At 34.3% G+C, this 12,443-nt stretch overlaps 1 long non-coding RNA gene across 1 annotated transcript; it reads right to left on the bottom strand.

Annotated features, from left to right (window-relative positions):
• Positions 1-9,143: 9,143 nt before the first annotated feature.
• On the bottom strand, positions 9,144-11,554 carry LOC121405937. Its single transcript, XR_005968730.1, has 3 exons — positions 11,457-11,554; positions 9,882-10,006; positions 9,144-9,393 (listed from the first exon to the last, which is right to left on the bottom strand). It is a non-coding gene; the product is annotated as an uncharacterized LOC121405937 (long non-coding RNA).
• Between the last annotated feature and the right edge of the window lie 889 nt (positions 11,555-12,443).

The following is a 12,443-nucleotide window of genomic DNA, read 5'->3' on the forward strand; positions in this document are numbered from 1 at the left end:
AAATAAAACTTTGTTTCACATGACAATGAAGAGAAAATTAGAATATTTCATGTAATAAGAATTCAAAAGAAATAGTGAGTGAGTGATGTCATCAGTCCCCTTATTTTCCTACAGACAGGAATGTTCATGTAACTTTTTTGTGAAATAAAGCAAAACTTATCAGTGTCATAACTTATTATTTTACATCCGATTTTGATGTAATTTTCAGTGTTATAATAATGATTCAGAGTATTTCTAAATCGCCAAATCCATATTATGTGTGCAAGGTGTTTTTTTTTCTCTCTCTCTTTATTCACATCAACTTTTTTGGGGGTTGGACTTGTCCTTTAATCGCTCATAGTTGCTTACATTACAAATAAGAGAGATTACTCTTAGGCTTTTAATTTTTTGGTTTAAGTGAAATTGATGGGATTTAAACTCAAAAACATGGTGAAAGCGAGTCCAATGGTTTAACCACTGGCCCATACAACCCAATGTGACATTTCACCTGAACTGTCTTAATTACTACTTTTTTTAATAATGAGCAATTTTCAGTTTTAATAGAGATGTGTTTTAATTGTGGTCCTAAGTAACTTTTATTTTTTTTGCAAAAAAAAAAAGAAATCAAGAAATTATTCTTATTTGGTTTTATTTTCATGATGACTTTGATGGTACGATACCAGGGATATTCTTCTACATTTATCAGAGCTACCATCAGGCCAGTTACATTCATTTTGAATATTCCTTTTCAGCTGTGTTTAGTATTTTATATCTTCTGACATAATGTATTTACTTGCCCGTAATTTGTCTTTAAAATGCAAAATAGTACTCCCAAATTCTTGAAGATTTTTATCAGTATTCCGGTTTGGCTTCCTTTGTATTGAATGTAGCTACTGAAAAGTAGTTTTATTTTGAGTCTGATATAAGGTTCTATGAAGGGCATTGCTCTTGAAGGTACGTATGTGTTGTGGATGGCAACAAAGTCCTCGCGTTTTGAAGTTACTTGACCTCCTGGGGGGGCGTTTCATCAATATTTTCATCCGACAAGTTGTCAGATCTGACAACTTTCCTGGATTCTGATTGGTTGAAAAGCACTGTTACTATAGTAACTGTCGGATTAAACAGGACTTGTCGGATAAAACGTCCGACAAGTCCTTTCATGAAACACTCCCCTGAACTGTATGATGATGGCTCATTGAGATGATTATTAGTTTGGTTTTACCTGTGCCTTTGATAGCTAAATCGAATTGAATCACTATGAAGCCTTGGTAATAATAGCGGTGCCCGCTGGGATAACAGTTTTCGAAACTGAAGTGGCTTCCCTGGGTAAATAATGGATACATGTAGGAATTAATTTCTTAAAAAGCTGTGTGCACCTGAATAGGTAGCCTAGCTTAGCCAGGTAATAATAATAGCGGTGCCCGCTGGGAGAACAGTTTTCGAAACTGAAGTGGCTACCCTGGGTATATATACCAATTAATATCTCGTGAATAACTATGTACTACTTCTGAGTCTTCCACCATATAAGAATGATTATTTTAGGAATGCATCTTTGTCATGGGTACCTTTTAAGCTTGATATATTTGAGCACACGAATCATCCACACCTTTTTTCTATTCTGTAAAAGATTTTTCTTCTTTCATTTGCACTAATTCTTATCTTATATGTATATATCTTACTCAAAATCAGTACTTCATTATATTACCATTGTGTATTTTATCAATCTAAAAATCGCTTGAAATCAATTTTGGTATTAAAGCAAAGTCTTGATAGTAATATGCATCACAGTTATGTCTGTATTCAGTGCTATATGAATGATGCATATTATTGTTTTAGCTTAAGTTTAATCTGCTAGGTTGTTTCATTTGGTTGCCATTTCATTCAATCAATTCTATGGATATAATTTCAGTCTCAAACTGAGATTGATTTCAAAGTTTTAAATTCATTTTTTATACTAGTATTGACATCCCTCATATTGTAAATAGACTTCTAAAATTATTGTAAATATATTTTCATGTCGGTATTTTCTTTTTCATCAAGTCTGGTTAAGTCAGGACTTGAGAGAAAGATATTTTACATAATTTGTGCCTTGAACTTCTTATTGTACTGCATTTATAATTGTTTCAGGAGCGACATCTTCTGGTGGATCTTTGCCTTTTTATTATGTTTTGGAGTTGATATTAAAAAAAATTCCAATGTGTCTTCCCTACATTATTATGTTGTTAATTTGAACAACACTAGTCAAGTATTCTGAGAGAATTATACTTTCAGGTGTTAGAAATATACCATGGAGTTTGAACATAACACCAAACATATTTGAATTGATAGAAGAGAATGTATTATGATAACACCAAAGATTGTTACACTTACACTGTAATACTGGTGTCAAATGCTTGGTGTGGTCCTAACACTGATGGTGTAGTTTGACACCATTATTGATACAATGTATGGTCTCTGATCAGAAGGTCAAGAAAATATTTAGTGAATATTACACAACCATTGTGTAAAAAAAACAATCAAATATATATTCCCCAATGTAATTTATATCTTACTGTGTTTTTTTTTATATAAATAACCCTCGAAAAGATGAATTTATTTGGCAGTGAGTTTTAAGATGCATTGTTAGTTACACATATATACAGTGTGAACAAAGGACATTCTTGAAATTTACACATTTAACAATCTAATCATGTGCTTCCAAAAAATAATACCGGTAATTGAGTCATAGATATCTTGATAAGAAGCAAGATTTTTTCTTGTTTATTTGTATTATTGAGTATCATACAGTACAGACATTGAATTTTTACATTTTTTCGATACCAAGCCTTACTAAGTTAATATTATGTCACTTTGAAATATTATTATGTTATCTTTTACAGTAATGGCACATTGTTTGTGTCTATCATTATTTTTAAAGGTCAGTATTCTCTCGTAATTTTTTTTTATGTATGAAGAGGAAGATATTTTTTCATATAATAGTGCCTTATTTCTCTTCCTCTTTCTTGGTTGATATCAGCAATGTGTTTTATTTTGACTGTGTGTCAATACAATGCATCTATAGTTAAGTGAACAGAAAAGATTAAAGCATAGAAAGTAATCAAATATTGTATTGTCAATGATTGGTTATTCTGCAGTAATATTCTTTGCTGAATCTCATTGGTAAATTGTCATTTGGGCCCGGTCTTACAAAGAGTTGCGATTGATCCGATCAATCACAACTATGGACAGCCAGCGATGTCAACATCTGTTATGCATGTTTGATCAAAATATTTTCTTACTATGATGTATATTTATGCATTCATTGTTTTCTTAAAAATTCACTGTGTTTCTCTTTGTTTACAAACTGTTCAAATTTCCTGTAGAAAAAATTATGACGCTGATGGATTTCCATAGAGTTACGATTGATGGGATCAATCGTAACTCTTTGTAAGACGGGGCCTTGGTCTACGCCCAGTTTACCTATTTTCTGTTTATGCTCATCCCACTTGGTCAAGGTTGCAATTGATCAACCAATCACAACTATGGACAGCCAGCAACATCATCTTGAAAATTCAGTGTGATTCTCTGTTTACTGAGGATATTGTGCAAATTTTGTGTGGAAAAGAAAATGGTATGGATGGATTTCCATACAGTCAGATTGATTGGATCAATCATAACTCTTTGTAAGACAGGGCCCATGTCTTTATTAAAGATCATGCAAAGAACCAGGCCTGGCAACCTGTAATAGCCCGCAGGTTAAATTTACATTATGGAGCGTTATGGCCCAGTGGATTAGTCTCCCGACTTTGAAACAGAGGGTTGTGGGTTCAAATCTCAGCCATGGCGTAGTTTTCTTCAGCAAGAAATTAATGAACATTGTGCTGCACTCAACCCAGGTGAGGTGAATGGGTAGGAATTTATACCTTGAAATGCCAAGTGAGTGAAAGCTGCCTGAGCTACAGCCAGGGTAATAATATCCAAGTCCTTTGGAAGCGCATACAGACGTTATTCATGTGCCATGCCCTATACAAGAACTGACTATTATCATAATAGCATACAATGGGAGATCCCACTACATTATACATTACAATCACAAATCATTATTATATTACTGTTCGGTTACTGCTATTACTTTTCAATATAAGGAATAACATTAAATATCCAATATATAGAATAAGTTCAAATAGTGATAGATACATACACTGGTACCGAGCAGTAAGTAAAAGAAAATGACGAGAGGTGAGATAGAGATTGGAATTATTCATCTTATTACTGTTCATTGCAACAATATACAACAATATCACGAAAATGGTCAACATATAATCCCGGGAGGGCCACTTCCATTCACGAGTGGATACCATGCGCGACCATGGGGTCTCGAAAAGCACCCTAAACACGTAATTTCCATTTTCTGAAAATGCACCCCTTAACAAGTATTGGCGTGTGAAACCCGACCCTTAACAAGTATTGGAAACAAAACGATACTCTTATTGGTAATATTCCCTGAAATGAACCCCGAAACAAGTACAGGAATGTTTTATTGTTACGGGTCCTTCGGTCGTCGGCTTTACCTTATTTGGTTTAGTACGACCCCACCTTCTACACCTCGCGCAAATCGGACTCTAAACACGAAGTTTTGGGGCAAAAAGGACATCCTTTATAAAACATTTTAATTTTATGTTATCATCCCCGCATATTCCATCCTAAACACGTAATTTTCCTAGCGAAATAGATACCCTTTTTTCATTATTTTTGTGTTTTTGACACCCTTATCACGTTACGTACGTAACGTGCCCTATCGTGAAAAAGACATCCTTTTTACGTGTTTTTTTGGTCGCGCATGGTATCCACTCGCCAATGTAAGTGGCCCCCCCGGGCATATAATACAATATAAATATATCCAAACAGCAATACCAAGCAGTAGGATATAGAGAAAGGGAAGAGAGGAAAAGAGAGAGAGAAATTCAAGAGAGATGAGATAGAGAGAAACAGAAAGAAAAGAGGGGATCAAGAGTGGAATAATGCATCATTTGCTGTTGCAACAATGTCATTAAATGGCCAAAATGATATAGGTTGTATTTAGCAATACAGATGCATTAACATGGCACCAGGTGGTAACATAGAGAGAGAGAGAGAGAGAACACACACATGACAACAGCTTTACTAACCTACCCTACAAGTTTATCCATCTGCTACCTTGCCCTGGGGACCTCGACACGTACGTGTTCGGGCTGCCGCAGTAATCTGCTACCCTATATGTATTTTTGCGTGTCATGCCCCCTAAAACAAGTATAACCCGTAAAAAACACGTTACCCGTAAAAAATATACCCCTAAACCACAATGTCCGGAACTCTAAAAAGCACTGAGTAAAATTTTACTTAATATTTGGTAGGAATGGAATGTAAAATTCACAAAATATATGTTTTTATCCAACCTACGTGCATGTTCCCATTTACCCATTATTGGGAAACCCTTTTTTAGAGTGAAAGTATATAGGCCTATTATATATACATACATCAATGTGAGTGCGGATTTTTTTAAAAGCCGTTAAGACAGAATATTCTAAGTTGATTTTTTTCTCTATTCATAAACAAGATTATATCTAGCTAAATGAATGCAAGCGCGGAGCAAGAGCTGAAAATTATCCATATTCGGATCTGAAAAGGGAACATTTAAAAGACCCTTTCTAGAAAATCATGAATTATTATGATGATATTAAATATATCTACCTATTTTTATTTTCACCATTAAAAATATTCTAAACACTATTACTTTTAATCAATAACATGATGCAAAATTATATGAACAATTCATGCGAGCGCGAAGCGCGAGCCGAAAATTATTGATATTTATCAGACCTGAAATCGTGACATTTTGGTGAAGTATAATTTATGATTCCAATCTAAATAATGCAAGCACGAGGGATGACTTGGAGCAGAAATGCTTTCCTGAAAGAGGAAATTTTAAGGAGTATTCTTATGAATACATGAACAACAGACTGTTTGTAAAATTTAACGTAGAGGGTTTGTCTATCCATTATCAAATCAGCGCGTGATAAAGGTCTTTGACAATTAAATCAGGAAAATAGGACTGTTTGTAAGAATTGAGGATAAAGTATGAAAATGCTAACCCGCGGTCATATGTAGAGATAAAAGTGATATACGTTTGAAAAAGGGATCATATAAGGACTGTTGGAATTCTTCAAAAGAAGCTAGTCTATACCACTAATCAAAAGTTGGCACGAATATTCATCCCTGGGTAAAAACATGCAAAATTCATTTTCTAAATGAGTTAGAAACTCCATTACCATAAAATAGACGGGGGTATTAATCATTTCAGTGGTATTCTGTTTCTGCGTCTTTTTCCAGCTTTTGCCTTTTCTATTATTTTTTTTTCCTTTTCTTATTTGTGCCCCCTTTCCCTTTTTGTGCCCCCCGAAAGGGGCGCCCGGGGCACGAGCCCCCATTGATAAGTTCCCCTCCCTAGATAAGCCAATGCGTTTGAGTGATACTTTAAACTATGTTTGCTGCTATGGCAGGCAGATCTACATGCCCAATATGGGTCTCTCTCCTTCAAATTCTGATTTTCATTTTGTTTTTCTCAATTATCATTTTACCCACCATGACGTGGCATAATGTTTGTTCTAATAGATTTCAATTCAGTCTTTCTCTTTTAATCGACCTTTAGACAGTATATAATGAAAATTGAAGGGAAAAAAAACGCAAGTTCAATTTCTGCTAACACATACTGCTGCTATGTCTGGGATAGGCTTTAAAGTAAATAAGGAAAAGAAATAAACAAAATGATAGTAAAAATATTTTGAAAATATAACCCCCCTTCGCGCATGCTCAGTGAAGCAATATTTCAGGCAGGGGGTGGAAACTCCGCTTCTGCATCCGGTCAGACATGGGGAAATTTTGGAAGGTCAAAAGTGCACACTGCTCCCATTTTTCGCGTACAAGGCTATGGACACCGCAACTTCATGGCACACCAGCGAAACAGAGGCGTGGTCATAAATTGGCCTGCGCGCACAGCGTAAAAATATGCAAATAAGCAAATTGTCACAAATTAGCATAATACGCGAGGTGATTGAATATGAAATGTACCGGTATTCATAGAGCTGCGCGTCTTTGGTAAATTCATGTCATTGATCATTCCCCCGTTCACCCCCCCCCCCCTCAAGGTATTCAGTTGTTTATTCATCTTATATTTTTAATTCTTTCGCGCTTATTACTACTTCAATTAATTCACTTATTTATTTGCTAGATATTTCCCTGGAAGACATTTTGGAAGCTTATAAGAGATTCATTAGTAGGATTGAACTTAGGGATCTGCTTGCTCTATTCATCAGGTGTTCATCACTGTCCATTATTTTCATTACACATCATGAATAGCCACAAATATTTGTTTATTATTTTGGGGGGTGGTGTAAATACTTAAAATGATTAGAAAAATCTGAGCAAGAGAGCAATCAGGTCATTTTGTCTTTATTTTGAAATTGAAATGAACAATCTGGTGCAAATCTTATGAAGATTTTTTTTTAAAAGTCTGAGTTTGGGATGGGAGCAAAAGAGAGCCCAGTACCCCCCCCATGTATTTGCTCTCATCAAGGCTATCTTAAAGGTCACTTCCAAATAAAATAAAAATTTTGTACCTGCCCACCCCCTATATTTCTCTATCGATTCCACCCCCCCCCCCCTCTCTTCCACACACACACATTCCACATAATCATGCGAGCAAACAATCATTCTCATTTCATTTTTATTTCTATCCCACTTTTAAATCAAACTCATTCATGTCTTTAATTCGGCTGCACCTGAATGTCACAGTATGCCATGTTGCAATGGCTTTTATGGGCTATCTTGCCACGCATGTTATTTTGATACTAAATACCTGTTGTACTAGTATTATACCCATGGATACCCGACATACAGAATCAATCAATCAGTAGCACCATCATATTCCAGTCATATAGAAGTAATCTTCAGTGCCATTTCATCACAACACAGTTTGGTAGCAATAACATCATCACCACATATCTTTCACGCAATATAAACTGGTGGATTAAGTTAATCACGAATATCAAGATTAGAAAGTAATATTTCAAATTAAAATGTTTATTAGTTAATAAATTTTTGAATACATGATAAAAATATTTTTTTCTCACCAAAGCATCAAATTACATCAGCAAAATGCCTATAATGAGTGCAACAGAAATTGCAAGGATATTACAGAGAGGGGATGTATTTTTTTGATAAAATCTAGAGAAAAAAATATGAAAAAAATAAGTATGTATATTCACTTACATAGTTATTGATAAGCCTTACATAGTCAATATAAGGGGGGCATCAAGGATGCCATTAATAAAGATTATCACTATACCTCTTTCTCAAAGTCAGTTACTAAAATATCAAATTATTTTTTCAGCATTTGCTGACAAGAAATAGCATGCTAATCTAATCGGTGACACTTCATAAAAAAAGGGGAGCACATTTCTCTAAAGAGTGCCTTCCCAAATCTGCACATTGGTAAATCAGTAACAAAGTTGCTTATTGTCTATTGTTGTGAAGTGCTGCTAGAGCTGTGTTCTATTTCCAACAAATTCTTTTATTTGCAGAGCTAATCTAGTTCATTATACGGGACATCGACAATACAGTGTTACAAAAACAAAGAGATTAAAAAAAAATAGTGCAACTTTTCACTTCCCCCAGAAAATGAATTCAACAGCTTAATGTCCAGCAATACATACAGGTTCTTGTTTCATAAGGACTTCAATTATGGTAAATTGGCCCCAAATGTAACTAGCAACTAGCATGGGAACCCCAATGTTGATCTGTTGCTTTAATGTTTCCATGGTAATTACCAGAATGGCAAAGCTAGATTAGTGGTTGGTCTTAATGAATTGGGGTCCAGGACTGAGAGTGATTTCTTCGCCCTCTGTTCTGTCACCTTGTTTTTATTATGCACATTTTTTCAATGAAAATCCATTATTTCTTATCACCTTTTATATGTCTGTAGGCATGTATGTTACATAGCCCAGACCTCAGTAAAGGCCCATTCTGCATTGTTTAGATTACCAGAACACAACCTATCCCTTTCAAACTACTAATATTATTCAAAGTGCTTTCACTACTATAAGTACTACATGTAGATGATTAGAACATTAATAAAGGGGGGGGGGGGGATAAGTGTGCCCTTTCGAAAAATATTTTAATCTTGTGTGAAACCTATGGACCTAAATATCTATACTCCAAATAATCTTTTTTTGTTCAACAGATGTGTAGTTTAAGCAACATTCAATATGTATCGACACATTTATTTAAATTCATTAAATTTTTAAATCTGTAATTGCAATAAAGCAACTGCTTGTTATGAACCTGGCCTTCATATTTCTTCTTGATCTGCCCTGGTGATACTCAAACAGCCTGTGAAACCTGCATAGTAAACAAAAAGAAAAGGGAACAAAATGAGCTGCTGATATGAATTATTCTTACTCATCTAGTCCAGTTTATTTAGAAGTTTTAAACTTTTTATGAGCCCTTACTCTTCCATGCAATATTATTTTAAAAATGCACATGTAGTAACTTATGTTGCCAGATAAAAATCATAGATCACTATTATAGATCATTATTCATATAACTTTTTTTATTAAGTGTGAAAACCCATTCAAATATATATCGAAAGATTAATCTCAATATTTTGTCCTTTTTTATTTCTGTCTTCAGAGTAACTGAGTTTTAAAGTGATTTTATGTATGATTAATATAGCTAAGATACATGGACAATAAGTATGCATTGATGATAATGGAAATACTGGTGAATCTGAATCCAAAGAATATTGTCTCATCATGGAGCTTTACTTTATGGGATATAACATGATTCAGAAAAATAGGTTTTTTATATTTTTATGAAAACAAGCATACCTGGCAAGCTTTTAGATCAGATATCCTGTTACTCATCAGATTGTACCTCTTGGTGATGTGCAAATGGTATTTGACTTTGTACTTCTGAATAGGCTGGGACTGCTAAGAACTGGATCCCATTGGATCTGCAATTCAATATACATACAATACTTTACAGTTAAAAATTTCAAAAGTGATAAACAAAATTCCTCTCTAAAAACAATTTTTCAGAGTTTCCAGCTTTCACAATTCCCAACTAGAAAAAAGCAGGTCTTGACCAAAAACTAAATGGTTCAAGCATACGTGGCCTACTCTAGTGAGGTCTTTTGTCAATCTTCAATATATATACACACCAAGCCAGCTTTGACAGATGTAAGATAATTATCATTTGTGTGATAATATGGCTCTCGCTCATTCATCAGTGCGAGTCAATCATTAAATTTTTTGCACTCGTCAATAAACATGTCTGATTTGAATCTCTACGTTAAGTGAGTTCCTCTTTAAGTTTAAGTTTGATTTTTATTTAAAAAAAGGGTTAGCTCACTTGCTGCCAGGTTTAAATGACCCTTTGCCTTTCACCACAAATAACATCAAGTGAGGACAATAAAGATAAATCAATCGGATCAGCTGCTCTCTCTGCTTAGCCTTATACTTAAACAATTCAAAATAGGGCACTATGAATTTTCTCAACCCTTCCAAAAAAAACAATTGAGCAGTTTGAACCCTGACATAGAAATGTTCCCCCCCCCCCCGAAAAAAAAGAATCATTAAACTCCTTTGCTAGGCTAATCATATTTTAGTCCAACGGTCCAGCCAGGAACTAAAATGAAATTAAATTTAACTTAAAAAATCTTTGTAGAAAAAAAGTCAAACCAGACAGATCTAGATTTTTTTAAAAAAATCTATATCTACGATAGACCTATCCTAGGGGCTTTTTATTTAAAAAAAAGAAAAACGTTAACATCTGTCTCAAATCATTCCACGAGTGACCATGGGCATGGCAAAATCTACCAATATCATTCCAAACAGATTCATCATTCAGTTCATTTAGATTTAATTTCATTTCATTTTAAATGCAGATAATTATATTGAAATAGCGGTGTCGAAAAATCAGTACTCGGCCCATGGCCTATAACTTCAAATTTCAACTCGAGCTTGTTTGACACTTAATTTCCAAAACCTAATGACCTAGCCTACATCGGCAATTTCGCAGCCGGCTGGCACCGGCGATATCAAAGTCCGCATCCCGCTCTGGCTATATATTTGGCTTAATTTTGATGCAGCTTTGCCGTTAAACAAGTCCACATCTAACCCTGATATTTGACAATAAGAACTGAAATACAGATTTAATAAGGGCGGACATGAAGCATCTCAATTAACCAACTTAGTTCTACGAAAAAACTATATTATTTTCTGACAAAATATGTCAGTCAGATTTCAGACTTATTTGGGATCAGGACAGGAAAAAGAAATGGAAATATGGAAATTGTGGTTTGCGTTGTAAACTGCACATAAAGCCATGCATGCGACGCCGAACCCCAGCAAACACATTACAATTTCAACTAAGATCAAAGTAAGGAATTGAACTTAACTTACTTTTATTCCTATGGAATGTCATTAGATTGATATCAATGTTTCCTCCAAGATTTTCTGCTCCATTGAAGTTCACTCAGAAATCATGATTTCGAACACCAATTCTACTCGACCCAAAATAGATAATTAGACTTGCTATTGTATTTCAAGAAGTTGAATTTCGCAGAATAAAAAAGAACGACACTTCCAGTGTGGCCAGCGCTCAAAATGAAATTATGCTAGGGAGGACTGCAAAATTATGCTAAAATTATGCCAAATGAAATAACAACATGGAGCAGAAAAAATACTAAATTATGCTAAAATTTATGCAAAAATGGGTGAGATGACTAAACAATTTTTTGAAATCAAATGAAATAAATAGGTCTATATAAATAAAATAAAAACTATTAAAAAAACAAAAAAAATGAAAAATAAAATTTGAATTTTTTTTGAAAATTATAAAATCAAATATAAAAAATAATAAAAAAATGGACAATTACAATAAACAATTTGCTAAGTAGATGCAAAACTGCTTGCAATGACTTGCACGGTTCTCATGCACTGGGAGAAGCCTGAAAGAAGGGGCGGGGGTATGAAAACCTGTATGTATCTTGTCCAGATTGTGAATACTTAAAAAAAAAATAAACAAAATATTGGCCTGAGCCTCCCCCCTCCCCCCACACACAAAATGCATCCAGCCTTGCATCGCCACTCACACCCTGCCTGTCTTTATTCTAATCTTTAATAAACAAAATAGTCAAGCTTGCTGAAAAGGGGTATAGTTCTATATTCAAAATAAGTTTAGATCCTGCATGGGAATACTTGGTTGACATAGTAACTGAGGGGGAAACTTCCTTGTAAGCATGTAAAATTCATGTTATATCTTTTTTTTCTGTATGATGCTGCAGGAATTGCTTCAAATCTATAAAAGACAATTAACAACATTATTGAATATTTCTGTCTCAAATTTTTGACTGCTTAAAATAAAATTTAAAAATGGTATATTTTTTT

The sequence above is a fragment of the Lytechinus variegatus genome, chromosome 19 (genome assembly GCF_018143015.1).
Source record: "Lytechinus variegatus isolate NC3 chromosome 19, Lvar_3.0, whole genome shotgun sequence".
NCBI lineage: Eukaryota > Metazoa > Echinodermata > Echinoidea > Temnopleuroida > Toxopneustidae > Lytechinus > Lytechinus variegatus.